Raw genomic sequence first — 14,646 nt, forward strand, 5'->3', positions numbered from 1 at the left:
CTCTACCGAACAGCTGACGGACTGGCCGTATGGAAACGAACGTCACGAGACTCGTTTATAGACCAGTGGAGTACTCTGCCGGGAATCGATCAAAATCCCGTTAGATAGAACATTCACATTCTGTGCAATTTCATGTTTTCTCTCGCGATACTATTTCGATCGTTGTGCGGCTGATTTCGTCGAAACACAATAATCAACACAAAACATTATTTCACATTTTATTAGTTTTACTGGCGTATCGGCGCATCGTCGATCGTGAGTTTTTCGTGAAGATTTTTACGCTATACGTTTATCAGCGGGATTCGCTATGGAAATACGGGGGAAGGGGATTACTTAAAATAATTGTGTGGCATTCACGCCCGGCAGTAAAACGTCTTGTCGCGCATTGCAGATTAATTTGTTGTTAAGTTTCATACTTCGTACTGACTGCAGAACTATTCTAACTCACTTTTGAAATATTTTAGAAGGGAGCTCTTTGAAACAACCTACTTAAATTATTTATTATTTGCATAGATAAATGTATACATCCTATTTTAGTAGGATTATTGATGAAAATAATGATGCTTACCTAAATGTATATATATATAAATAATAATAAATAACTTTAATAGAATGTTTCAAAGAACACTAATTCTATGAAATATTTTAAATGAGCATATGCATGAGCGTATGCATGAGATTCCCAAAAACCTTATAGGCTATATACTGCACGTTTGTATGCATGAGTACAAACGTAATTAGCTGTTAAGTGACGTCACGAATGTGACATCTCATGCGGCATGGTGTTCGTATTATGGCAATCTTATAAAATTTCATTCCCCGATAAATAATTCAAAATTTTGAAATTGTAAATGTGTCTGAAAGTGTGCGAACGGTACTATATAAATTTAATAATTATAAATGAATAATTATTATGAACTTTAAATAATTTATCAGTTATTTTATCACATTTATTTTATAATTCTACTGTACTAAAGCATACAGTATTACCAGTAAATATTTCCATATGGCAATACATACAGTTTTTGCCGGTAAAGCTTGACGTGAAAGTGACAGATTGAAGCAGCCATTTTGAATTTCGTGTGACGTCAGATTGCTTACGTCACAAACAGTGTTATACGTTATATGATGGAACATCGGTTAAATAGCTTATAAAGAATTGGGGAATCTTATATATACGGCCCATATGTTTTAAGATTTATTTTCCAGTGCCAAACAAAGATTTTTAAAAATGTATTGCTTGTTACATGTAGAGTAAACAGCAATAACTATCGTTATTTAAATATGCAGTCTCATTCAATCTCAAATTAATTACCTAAGCAAGACGTCAAAGTTTTGCTTTTTTTTAAATTTAGGTACATCTGTCATTAAAAGTCTATAAATCTTGTACGCCACTGCTAAAGGGCGTGTATCGTAGACTTGCATAGTATAGACGGCGCTAGCATCGACATAACGTTCTTCATTTTGGTTCCATGTATCCTATCTGTATCTACGATGATTGTCATCAAAATATACGACCAAGGTGAAAACATTTCCACGCGTTCATAATACCGATTTAAGCAGGTTGTAGCTCTACTATATCGTTAAGCCAAAGCTCAGTGATATACAATCGGTGTCTATCTTGTTCATATAAAAAAAACCTATGGATTTCATTTGCTTTTTTATTACGTTATTATATTATATTTATTCTACAAATATCATTAATAAAATACGTAGATAGGTAAATCGCTGTCATGGACACCAATAATAATTATTGAAGATTCCTATAAAGGTTAAAAGTATGCTTAAGCAATGGCTTGATAGGAATAATTATAATAAGTGTATTAATTCTTTTCAACTGCTTACAACAGACAAATTTATATCAGTGTGTGGTATTTTGGCGTATCCCAATACTTTTCATACCATTTCTGATAATTATTTATAAACGTCTACTTAGTTGTATGTCGTATGTGGGTTAATTTACAATCTCTTATATTGACGAAGTGCCACTAACGTCGCCCTTAATCATTTCTTTGGGTCTATTCTATGCTTATCGACCGCTAAAGTGATAAAGTGAAAAATATTATCAAACTTAGGGTAGGTTTGTATCAAAATATTAGCACTTATTGTAACAATTACACGAAGCCGGTTTTTATTGTTGCAATAAGTGCTATATTTTAACAGCACCTATCTTGCTGCTGTTAAAATATCGCACTTATTGCAACAATAAAAACCGGCTTCGTGTAATTGTTACAATAAGTGCTAATATTTTGATACAAACCTACCCTAAGTTTGATACTATTTATCAATTTAGTGTTCGATAAGTATAGAATAGACCCACTTATCTAAAACACTTCATACTCTGTCTCAGTTTTGAATGATTTCGCTTATTGTGAAGTGGATGTGATTGACACCTTAGTTAATGTATTTTTTTTAATAAATTATACAATGTTTGTACCTACAAGTGTTGAAAAGTTCAAGTTTCTAAAATTATAAATTCTAATCTAAAATCGACTGTATCTTTGACTGTGATAAATTTTATGAGTGAAAGACTGTCCCGTGCCTTATGTTTGATGTGAATAATCAGCATTTTTTTTAAAAATTGGGAATAATTTAAAAGCAGCTACCCAAGACTGAGGTCACAACGCATTCAAGTTCATGAGATAGATGACACACAAACAAAACAGACAAAAATCAACTAATAAAATATAAAACAAAATTACCGCATAATCTTAAGTGGAGAAAACTTCTCATTCGCAGTATGACGCATCAAATTTTATAAATGCAACAAAATTCGCCTTTGTTAACTACTTACTGGCATTTGTCAAATAAATTTACAAACGAAATTGATGGTATTAGAAAAAAATAACTCAATGTACCTAGTTATTTTAAATAGGTAGATTAATTGGTAGAATTCGCCGCCGGTATTGTCATGAACACAGAACAGATAATAAATAGAATACCGATAGGTTATGTTCAATACGCCATATGTTGATGCATGATTTTGAATGTGTGAGTGTCCTACGAAAATTAAACACGCATTATGCACGTACAATTAATAGTGTGTGTAATACACCAATATTAAATGAGCGTAAATGCATAAACCGAGAGCAATGTTCAGTATTCGACGTATAACGTATTCTCGACACGTGTTTAAATTTATTCCGTATTCTTCCCTACTCGAGATCGGTCGCCTGCTTCTCCTTACCCGTTAGGTATTTCAGTTCCCATTTCATGAATCTGGTTTTAAGTTCCATTCTGTACAAGATTTTTTGTTAGGTTCGAAACTATGTAACAAAAACTGGTTCACTTCAACTAATTTATCTTTGACAGGCACGCTTCAATTGGTATTGTGCATTCGCTGTATGCAACCTTGGCGCAGTCTGGTCTAAAAACGACGGCAATAGGCTGTATTAAAAGTCACAAGACCAGCAGCTGATAAGGCTACTCAAACTCAATTCAACTCGTTCGCTCGCCTAACAAATTGTGTAATTTGTACGCCAGTTACAAGCCGTCGTCGGAGACACTGGCACGTATAAACGTACTCCGCAAAAATCGTGATTTCGTCACTCACGTGATAGTGGTTGGAATATACTTAGTGCACCTGGAGGAACTAGATCCGTAAGTTTTGAATAGTTATTCTCACAGTTGATATTAAATATCGAACAATACTCAATATAAAATTCAACGCTATTATTAATCATGTATTTAAATACCTATATATTTTTTTTAATTTTCAATACTTACCTGGCTATTTCGTGTTGATAACACCATTACTTTTAAATTAGATTAGATAATCTTTTAGCTTAATGTACTATACCTAATCGTACTTTTTACTCGCTTAATCTAGATCATGTTAATTATAAATATATAATTATGTTTATTAGTAAAAGTTCTTCTAGCAAATATTCAAATTTTGCTTCCTGTGTAGTAGTGGCGAATGGTGGAAGTAGGCTATGGAGATCCGACACAAATAGTGCACACTAAACTTTTTCAGTCATACTTGTTTGTTTTCATCTAACTAAGAATACAAATTGAAGATGGTGGTGATTAGTTTTTAAAATTTAATTAAATCCTGCCTAGGCCAAACCATAATAGCGGAGGAAGGCTTTGGAGGTCCAACTGAAATAATGTACTTACATACTTTTTCGTTTTCATTGAATTAAGTTCACAAATTTCATTTGGTGGTGGTTAGTCTTTCAATTCAATTATACCCTGCCTAAACCGAACCATAATAGATAAATAATTTTCTTAAAATATCTAAATTTATCTATGATTTAATAGCGTACTTGAGATATTTTATAGATAGATGACTGTATTATATGTCTGTTATCTATTATGGCTTGGTTACGCAGGGTTTAATGAAATTTTTAAAACTAACCAACACCAGCTGAAATTTGTATTCTTAGTTCAATGATAAAGAATAAGTATTACTGATAAAGTTTAGTGTGCACGATTTGTGTTGGATCTCCACAGCCTACCTGCATCCTTTGCCACTGCTGTGTAGGTACATATAAGCTTTAATTTCGGTACACAGCTGGTGTCAATAAGGTGTGAAGCTCCATAATTAATTTAAAAAAAAAACTTATAGGTACTATTTAAAGTTGACCTACACTGACACAGTGGGCAAATAGACAATCCTAATCTATGACGATGACTCTTTAGCAATTAATAGGTTGAAAAAATAATATTATTTACTGAGTCTAAATAGTAGGTACATATGGCCAAGGTATAGTTTTCTAGTATCATATAAATTAATTAATTTACACGTTTTTTCGTATTGTGTTTCTTCTTCTTTCATTTGTAAAAAATAACCAAAACCGGTTTCGTCATTTTCAACGGATTGATCAGTGTTGTTAGCTATTTAAATTAATTTCTTAATCTTGATTCAACGGAATTCCTTAAAATGCACTGTGATTCAATGGACAATATTTCTCATAGCTAAGAAAAAAATGGTCCTATGTGTATATAAATTTATGGTTGAAGTGAAAAATGCTGACCGAATTAATAAAAATCCCTCGACACGCCGACCCATTATTAAAAATATTTTTTAGTTTTTTTATAAATACGCATAAAAAGTTCGCCCCCGTCATACGATGATCCAAGTGCTGTTTAAATTTCACCATTGACTAATAGCGCCTGTACACGTGCATGGATTTACTGTCGGCAATATTGTTTATTTTTAACTATCGTGACAATAACACTGTTTACACGTAAATGTGCTGAATGTCTCTCCAATCTCATTCTTCAAGAGTAAGCGAGACGCGTTCATTTTATAGTACTATTTGACAGAACGTATTGAAAATCGGTTAACCTCAAAATGAGTACAAAGTTCGTTTTTTTACCGGCAGTTTCGCCATTATCGTTCTACTGTGCAGGCTCAGATCTTACTTATTACGCATTAAAATTCAGTATCTTCTAAACTTGTTTGATTCATGCACGCAATCTTGCCTACTGCGGGATAATACATGTTTACCCATACATGTTCTTCTTCAAATCCATGCACGTATAAACGGGGTATAAGATTCACAAGAGATTATTGCATGTAAAGTACTTACTCACTCCATCCTGTCGCGCCCCAGTATTGGACCATAATGGCAAGCACAATGTCACGCCACTTCCATCGGTCCATCCCCACGTCTCTAAGACCTACAGCGAAGAGACATTTCACGTGATTAGGACATGTGTTCCGTCGATCTCCCTCGTCCTGTGGCGATGCTACAAACGCGATCTACGCGCTGCAGGTCTCACATGGCGCGAGACGTGGTGATGGACCGAGGGAATTGCCGTGACCTTGTGCTTGCCCTTTTCCCCAATACTTGAGTAAGTAAGTAATATGAACATTACGATGTCAGACACATCACACTCAAAAGTATGGAATAGCTTCACAACCAAGCCCAACCATAGCATTTTAATATACCCACCCACTACGAAAATAACGTTGTGGCCGGGAAATATTTCAACTTATATTTTTTATCTTACGGTAGTATTGACAGCTATCAAATAATTAATACGAAGTGTTCTAAGCTGAACTAGTACGAGGTCAAAATTGAAATTTGTATAGAAATATTTTTAGAACAAAATAATATATTGTAGCAGTACAACTTGTCAATCTTATCACTCTTATCAGTAATGTTGACGATACTTCACATTTGAATTCAAGGATTTTTAAATGTAAGGGCTCAGGCACACGATACTGCAGTTGCAGTGAGTCGACGCAAGTCTTACTTGATTCGAAATGTAGGTATCCCATTTGAATCTCAAATTGGATTTTTTATGCGCTCCAACTGCAATGCTGTGATGTGTCTGAGCCCTAAGAAATATGTACTATATTTTATGAGGCAGGGAAAAAAAGGCAAGGTAATTTAGTGAGTAGCTTAATTGGTTTAATTTAAGCACTCGCCCGGCAAGCGATATATTCTATGTGTTCGAATCCCTTCGTCCACGATTTTTTCTAGGATTTTTCTAATAGAATATAATATGCTTGTGGGGAACTTTAAACGTAAATTATGACTGTGATTATGTTATTAGCCCTAGTTTCTGGCCCCCACAAGAGGGGGCTGACAGGGCTCTAGCCTGGGGGCTCGGGCTCAGGAGGGGCCTGGCGTGGCGAGTTGACCAGATACGTTAGATAAATACACAAAATTAATTTACTCTTATCGTGAATAAAGTCGCCTGCGGCGCTATTTTACTTGAAAAATGTTAATATTTTAAAATATGTGATTGTGCAATGCAAATTTTAATTGTATGTTGATACTCGACAACTCCAATGGATGTATTAAAAAATATAAAAAATCGCTAAAAATACATCTTAATTCTACCGCGTTCACCGAACACTGCTATAGAGCGTGACACTGCCTTTACTTTTAGTGATAGGTAAGGGGGCCCGCCAAATAAACTAGCCTAGAATGTGGGGGCCATGAGGTAGGTACATATTATTATATCATAATGAAAATCGTATTCCATAGATTGCCACTTTCTTCATTGGCGTACAGAAGCAAATTCCCATTTAAAAATATTAAAGTAATCTCGTCTAATAAATATGTTGGAAATATGAACATTATACATCTATAGTAGGTACCTTACTTTCTATATGTGTGATTTTTTTAGCTCTTATGACGTAAGTAGGTACAATATGTGGCCATATTCTTATCTAATCTTATCATTGTCAGCGAGATATCATAATATTTCCCCGTATGATAACATTATAATTAATATGGTAAAAATTCAGTTATATAAATTTTGTCTTATATATTTTCAAATATCAAGTAAGTACCTACCTACTTATGTATTCGTTCATATACTTATATCTACATAAAATCAGTGACGTCACGTGGGGGTAGGCAGATTGAGCGTCGCTTGGGGGCGGCACTTACCCGAAGGGTGGCAAATCGAGGAGAATCATTATTTATATATAGAAATAGCTACCCAAACTTAGTAATAACGGAAATATATTTCCATTAAAAAATTCAACTCACTGGTTGGAAACAAATGTATTAATTATTACTATAAAAGTTTTAAAAGGACTTTATTTTTTTATCGGGTTCGCGATGTCTTGTTTACTTCCGCTGTCCTTGGACGTCACGTTCTTAGTGAACAGCAATGACACGTGTAGATTTACAAATAATATTTGAATTGTAGGTAGGTACACACTTACATTAATTTAAAATTTATCCAAATATGTTTGCTAGTTGCTCGTTTTGGAAGTTGTCAGGCGTATTTTTAAATGTACCTATTTGAAATCGTAGATTCGCAATATAATTATCTATTAACGCAGAAATGGCATTTAAATTAGATTAGTTAGTGGTATTATTAGTAATGTATCCATACAACACATTTCTTAGATATTGGAGTCATGTAAGGATGATAAAAAGTATAAAAAAAAAAATGGCGGCATCTTGGCACTGCCTAGGGGTGGCATTTTGTTTAGGGACGTCACTGCCTAAAATACATATTATTATAGTCCGTCGGCATAGCTAAATAATTACGCATTTTTTTTTGTATAGAAGCATGAAATTTGGCATGCTTAATAGGAATATTCTAAGGGTAGTTTTTCATATATTAACACACTACACTACCCAGGAGCCCCTGAATTCCAAAAAGGCGGACATAATTTCAATTTTCTATAATTACCACCTGATCCTAATACGATGATCATTTGATTGATTACCAATTTGAGACTTGTATTTTATGGTGCTGAATACTAATTTGGATACTAAAGTATTAGAAATGAGTAACTATTATTATTGTAGGTAGTCGTAAGAAACGTGATCGTAAAACAACTGGAGTTAAATTGTGTTTTAGAATTAAATTATTTTTCAAACTGCTGTAAAACAATAGATTTGTACTACGGAGTCTCAGATTAATATTTTTTAATTGTGGATAAACCCAGTTTATTGAAAACCACAGTGTGGTGGTTTGGCATTAAAATGTTTTATCGCTGAGAATGAAAAATAATCACAAAAATTAATTTTATGAAATTAACAGATACCTACGCGTGTGCCTACTAGATCCTAACTCGTTGAGAAAATGCTTGAAACTGAGAATAATACTAGGTACGATCATATTATAGAAGGCAATATAAGTACAAACCATAAATTGAAACGCAAAGAAATACTAATTGCTCATTGAACCGATAGCTATAACCATAATCTCAGAATTACCTACTTAGCTTATTCTGAGCCATTGTAAATTACGTTTCTGTTTTTATATACTTAAGCAATATTAAGATTGTTTTTAAATGACGTTTATAAATAATATATTCATCTAAATAAACTAATAGTATGACAGTAATTATAATATGATAAAAACAGTGACAATTTCAGCTGTCGGTATATATATACCTACCGCGTACCGATCAATCTGGAGCAGCTCCAGACAGTATGTACCCGACCATTGCCGACTCAAGTAGAAAGCCGATACATTCACAACGACTGGTCCTACTTTTTCCGCCCCTCCCATTGTTGTCTAAGGATGACCTGTCATTGCCTGTCATTTTCTATAGAGTGCTCATACTGACGCATCTGTCGTGTTCACACAGGGAATGGTTTGATTTGAATAGATAAGTTACATGATAAATTATACATTAGTATTAACACACATTCTACAAATGTAATGCATAGATAAATGCTATTTTTTTTTTAGTAATCGATATTACCACCGGTTTTTGTGTGAAGGACTTGTCTGACTGACAGCTGATGAATAACAGGAATGTATATTATTTATAATTTACTTATTAATATTTTTGATTTGAAATTTTGTATAATTCAATTTGAAACGAGAAAGGGCGAATCAATATATCAAGCAATCTGGGATCTGATTTTGACAGCTGAACAGTGGATCACTCGTTGTCTGTGCAAAAAGATATGCTCAGGCTTTATTAATCTAAAAATGGCGCTGACCCGACTAATCATACAAAGAATGTACCCGACTAATCATACATACATAAAATCGTCGACTTTAAATATCCGATCGCGTTGACGCTTGATTTGATTGCTTGCTAGTGCAAACAATTATTAAAAGTAATCCAATATATATATTGGGCAGCTTGATGGCAACACTAAACAGTCTTCCCTTATAATTAATATTATGTTGTTACTTTAAATATCAATGGAAACTATTAGAGACTACGTTTAGACAATCAGTAACAAGTTGCTGGGTATATTTAGTATCTAGCATATTATTTTGATTTTATATCATTATTCATAATTGTCTGTTAAATTTGTCAATTTGGAAGTTCACGGGTTAATCGGATATTTTTATTAGGTACTCGGTAATCTTCGGCCCAACTGTCATCGATCGGCGTATGAATCGGATACTAAAATATGATTTATTTTATTTTAACGATTCAAAGTGATCGTGACGATCGTGGCAGTCGATCGTCGTGAAAAGCATGTGATTTTTTAGCAATGATTCAATGACAATTTGAGCTATACTGTAATACTAAAGAGAGGATAAACGACAAAACCCGCTAGTTTGACGAACTCATCATCTTGCGAATGCATGTAGCAGCGAAAAACTATTAACTGACATACGTGAAAGGAGCTAATGAAGGCCTTCATTCAATTGTGGATCGACCCCGGCTTACGATGATGTATTGAGACAATTAATAATGATATGAATATTGATGAAAATATGTATTGCTCCCATAATTATGTATGTGTTCGTGTTCATATTTCAATACAATTGTCGAATCGTGATCTCTTGATGATGACTCCGGTTTACAGTTATTTAATGCCTAGTCTAGACTTAAATACATTTGCACGTGAGCAATGTTTGTAGCTATTGAAGACCCGACATGACGAAGAAGATAAAAAAGTTTATTTAAACATTTTAAATGTTTTTATAGAAAAGATTTTTTACAATGTTCATTTAGAACTGAGCATAGGTACAGGCATAAAATATGGAAAACAATTGAAGATCTTGGCATAAAAACATCAAATGTCCACTTTTTTCCATTTTCATTTTATTGCATTTCTATATTCCCTGTGTATGATTACATACAACTGTGCAAAGATAAATTTAAAAAAAAAATCATAAGTCCCTCAAATCTGCTCTCAAAAATATGCCACTTTTCTAAAAACAGCAATAGTCCAGGCATTTTTGTGTGAAAACAGCAAAGGTCCAGTAGTTCTACACTTTTATCACCAGGCGGCGTTAGTAATGTTAGTATACATTCCATACAATTTAGTGTCTGAGCTGTCAAATTATCCTTGATTCGTTTAATTATTGCTTTTTATAACGTTTTCTAATGATTGTTTTTATATTTTATCATGAATATTACTAGCATAGCCATCTGAAACGTCTCGAAAGAGAAAAATTAACAAAACTATGCAACGTTTTTACCAAATAACGGTGACATTCATTATTGTTCAGTTGGATGCAATAAGGAAAATTCTGGGCCCTTCATTATAAAATCTAAAGAGACCGGAGAAAAAGATTTTTTTAATATGAAATATAGGTTAAAACTTTGACATTTTTCTGTAAAAATTTGTAGGCTAGTTATAATGTACAAAAAAATAGACCAGGCTAGTAAGGGAGAAGTGCTTTGCGAACATTTCAGTTTCTCTCTAGGCTGTGGGATAGATTCAATGTAGTGAATAAAAATCAAATGCAAGTCACGATTGCATTTAAAACAACATATGGTGGATTAGTTCCATTGAAAAGAGATAAATAAAAAAATATTTTAAAATTAGCTAAATATTTACAAAACCCAATAAATGTATCGTTTAATTTGCTGATAGTGAAGGTGTCAGACGAGACTCATCGGTTTTCTTTTTTCGTGTTAACTATCAATTCATGGTAGAAATCCATTATGTTAATGATTTAATTTAATAAAACACATTTTTTAGTACTTATTCCACTTTTAATAAATAAATCTGGATAGGTTTCGTCCACCTTATAGGGACATTTTCAACTGTTGAAAACAGTTGGCAGACAAACAGAGGCGGACGAAACCGGTCCAGATTTATTTATTAAAAGTGGAATAAGTAGATACTAAAAAATGTGTTTTATTAAATTAAATCAATAATAATAATATGAAGCTAATCAGTATTAACCCGCACATGATTAAAACATCAAATATTTAATTCTTGATTTTTTAGAAACATTGAAGTCGTTTGTTAATAGGTAAATAATATGTCCAAACCTTATTAAAAGTTGTATTATGATCAAAAAATAACATAAATATATTTTTTTTATTTTATTTAATACAATTATAGTTTTAGTCATACTATTTACATTTCGATCTTTTCAATTTGCAATAAAAACAACAAATGTCCAAAAATTGTGTAAAAACAGCAAATGTCACACTCATTCTTTTTTAAATATCTATTTAACCGAAATAAATTTAATATTTTTTTTACATTCATATAGTGCATATACGGTTTTTCTATAATTTCTCATTGTCAAATTAATAAAATTTCTTTTGACAACCAAGATATTATGTTTTAACCCTCTCCTGAAAAAAAAGTGTTTTGTGACATTTGCTGTTTTTATGCCAAGATCTTCAATTGAATATGTACGTCGATTGGTCGATAAAAAATTACAAATCAAATTAACTACCTATTACTAGGCTGTTTGACCTTGCTTTGAGTGCTTAAATACACGATTAAATATTTAACTATGTTTATAAATAAAAAATAGGTAGGTACTCCAGTAGCAAACAATGCTAATTTCGTGCAGCATTTTTCAGCTTATCAATCGTGTAAAACTACCAGTTTTTTTTTCATTAATATTTTTTACAGCTACTGTATCACAAAAAATAATAATGATTAGAACACAAATAAATACAGTTTCATCATTGTATAATATTTTTTGAGATTATTTATTATCTGCATCAAAAAGTTTTGCAATATATATCCAGAGTCATAGTATTTTTTGTGATTAGACAACTGAAGTTGGAAATGCCTGCTCTAGCACATTACCTACTATTTATAATATATTAAAGATATATTTTAATCTATAATAAAACAGTTAGAACTTTCAACACTTTGAATCCATATACATAGAGTACATTAAAATATGAGACTTAAGCATTATCTGAGGTGCATGCTTGGGATAGTTCGAATAAATACAATCTAAGAATCACGTAATTATTATTCTATTGCCCGTGTTAGAAAAATCAGAGCCTGCATCCGGATATTGATTTTTCCGTACCATTAATAAGGCAGCAATCGGACATGAAATGCACTAATATTTATTTTAATAATGTGGTTGAACTGTAGATTCTTGTTCAAAAGTGGGAAATAAAAACTCAAACGATTTCAGTTTTTGATCGTTAGTAGTAGTTAGTATATTATAAAACATGGAAATGATTGCATGCTTTAAAAAACCATTACAAAGACAGCAAACAAAATGTCGCCTATAGAAATATTATATTTCCCCAATGAAATTATACAATTATGGTAATTCCTTAACTTGAACCACAAACTAAACTGATTTATTTATTTAGAAAAGAGTATTATGGCATTACAGCGACTGGCCAATGGGCCATAATACATAATAAATACAAATTATAAAAATGACTTAATTATAAATAACAACCAATATAACAAGAAAGTATTTGCTTATGTAGATATTAAAGTAAAATGATAAATACAATTATAAATTTAATCTAGTTAACACGTCCACAACCATGACATGTTAATAAAAAATAAATCAACCTTTACGGTGCCATATTGATCCAAAATGTATAATTTATTATTGATAAATGAAGTCATATTATAATAAAGTGAAAATTAATAATAACCGTATAAATCCACTTCACAGAAGGCATGTTTGTTGCTGTAATGTGGAATTTGTTCATTAGTTTATTTGTGCCAGGCTGGCTGAACTTTGTGGATTCATTCTGATAATAATATGTATTTAAGACAGATTCGCAATTCGACAGCACTGTATAGAGATCCAGCTAATGGTCCTGTAATCGACGTATGGAGCAAGTTACAATAAATATTGTTTATATATAATATATATATATATATTGCGAAAAATTCCTGAATGAACTAGTTAATGTAGATGTGCACCCGTTAAAACTGTGTTAATAGTTAACACCCAAAGATATTTCAATTCCGTATACGTAAATACGCTAGTAGTAAAGACGCTAATAAGAATAAATCCATGAATGAAAATAATAACGTTTCTTGAAATAAAATCTTCGATGATTAGTGGTTTTTGCGAAAAGATCGATTTAAATTAACGTGCTTACGAAGCCGAGGTCTGTTTACGACTACATTATAATTGAACTCACTCTTAATGTAAATGAAACTACGCTACTGGTGTGCGAATGGAAAAAGATGGGCAACACAATGTAGGTACCCTGTCTTTCTGTCATGGCTTGGGAATTCAGTTAAGTTTTCGAAAACTTGTTAACTTATTGTGATTCCGTATGTAACGTATGTATTCCGTAATTATTATAGATATCAATAAAAAAAACTTAAACATTTTAAAACCATGAAGTTATTGACAAGATTCGGTTCTGAAAAATCAATAATCTAAATAGTATTTTATGATAACTAGGTAAGTACTATAGACTTTTGTCAAAACAACGATTTTTTTTTGACACAACACTGTATGTTTAATTAAATGCATTATTTAATACCAAGAAATCAATGAAGGTCGTGCCTTGTTACCTTGTCAATGATTGGATCAGGGACGATTAGGTCAGTAGACAATGTGCAGTCTACCGTAGAATGGCAGTAGAGTTATTAAAATACAGTGTTATTTTGTTTTCTATTTGTAATATTAACGCAGACAAACATTTTTTTGTTTGTATTTTAATTAAATAAAAAAAAATGTTTGATAATACGAGTTAATTATTTTTTTATTTTAATAAAAAGGGTACCTATCATAGTGCTTTTACATAAATAAATGGAATCTGTCAGATTCTTGTTTTCGTTGATATTAATTTGTTGCATTTTACTTACCAGAATGATATTAATAATATCATTGCTTTCAAAATGTAAAGTAAAATAATATATTATTATCCAATGTATGTGTGTGGCTTTCTGGACTACGCTGGGAATGCAATAGAGTCCAGCCAGTTCGCACAACATTTTGTTGTTTTTATGCATAGTCATTTAGAATAGCTACAAGCAACACAGCGTAGTATACACACACATTAAATGTATGAGATACGCAACATTTTGTTGCATATCACTTATTAAACAT

General features: G+C 32.2%; 1 protein-coding gene across 4 annotated transcripts in view; it reads left to right on the forward strand.

Annotated features, from left to right (window-relative positions):
• Positions 1-14,646, forward strand: part of LOC147079052 (V-type proton ATPase 116 kDa subunit a1-like) — an 81,778-nt gene that overhangs the window by 27,678 nt on the left and 39,454 nt on the right. The window contains exon 1 of one of the 4 annotated variants that reach the window (XM_085952965.1): positions 3,468-3,600. The exons of 2 other annotated variants lie outside the window; for them this stretch is intronic. The gene's annotated coding sequence lies outside the window, so the exon portion shown is untranslated. Of the gene's footprint in view, positions 1-3,467; positions 3,601-14,646 lie in introns of those variants that run through there. One more of the 4 variants, XM_085952972.1, reaches the window with a different exon arrangement.

This window comes from Rhyacophila brunnea, unplaced genomic scaffold, assembly GCF_057557595.1.
Source record: "Rhyacophila brunnea isolate RB1 unplaced genomic scaffold, BYU_Rbru_1.0 scaffold_10, whole genome shotgun sequence".
Taxonomy (NCBI): Eukaryota; Metazoa; Arthropoda; class Insecta; order Trichoptera; family Rhyacophilidae; genus Rhyacophila; species Rhyacophila brunnea.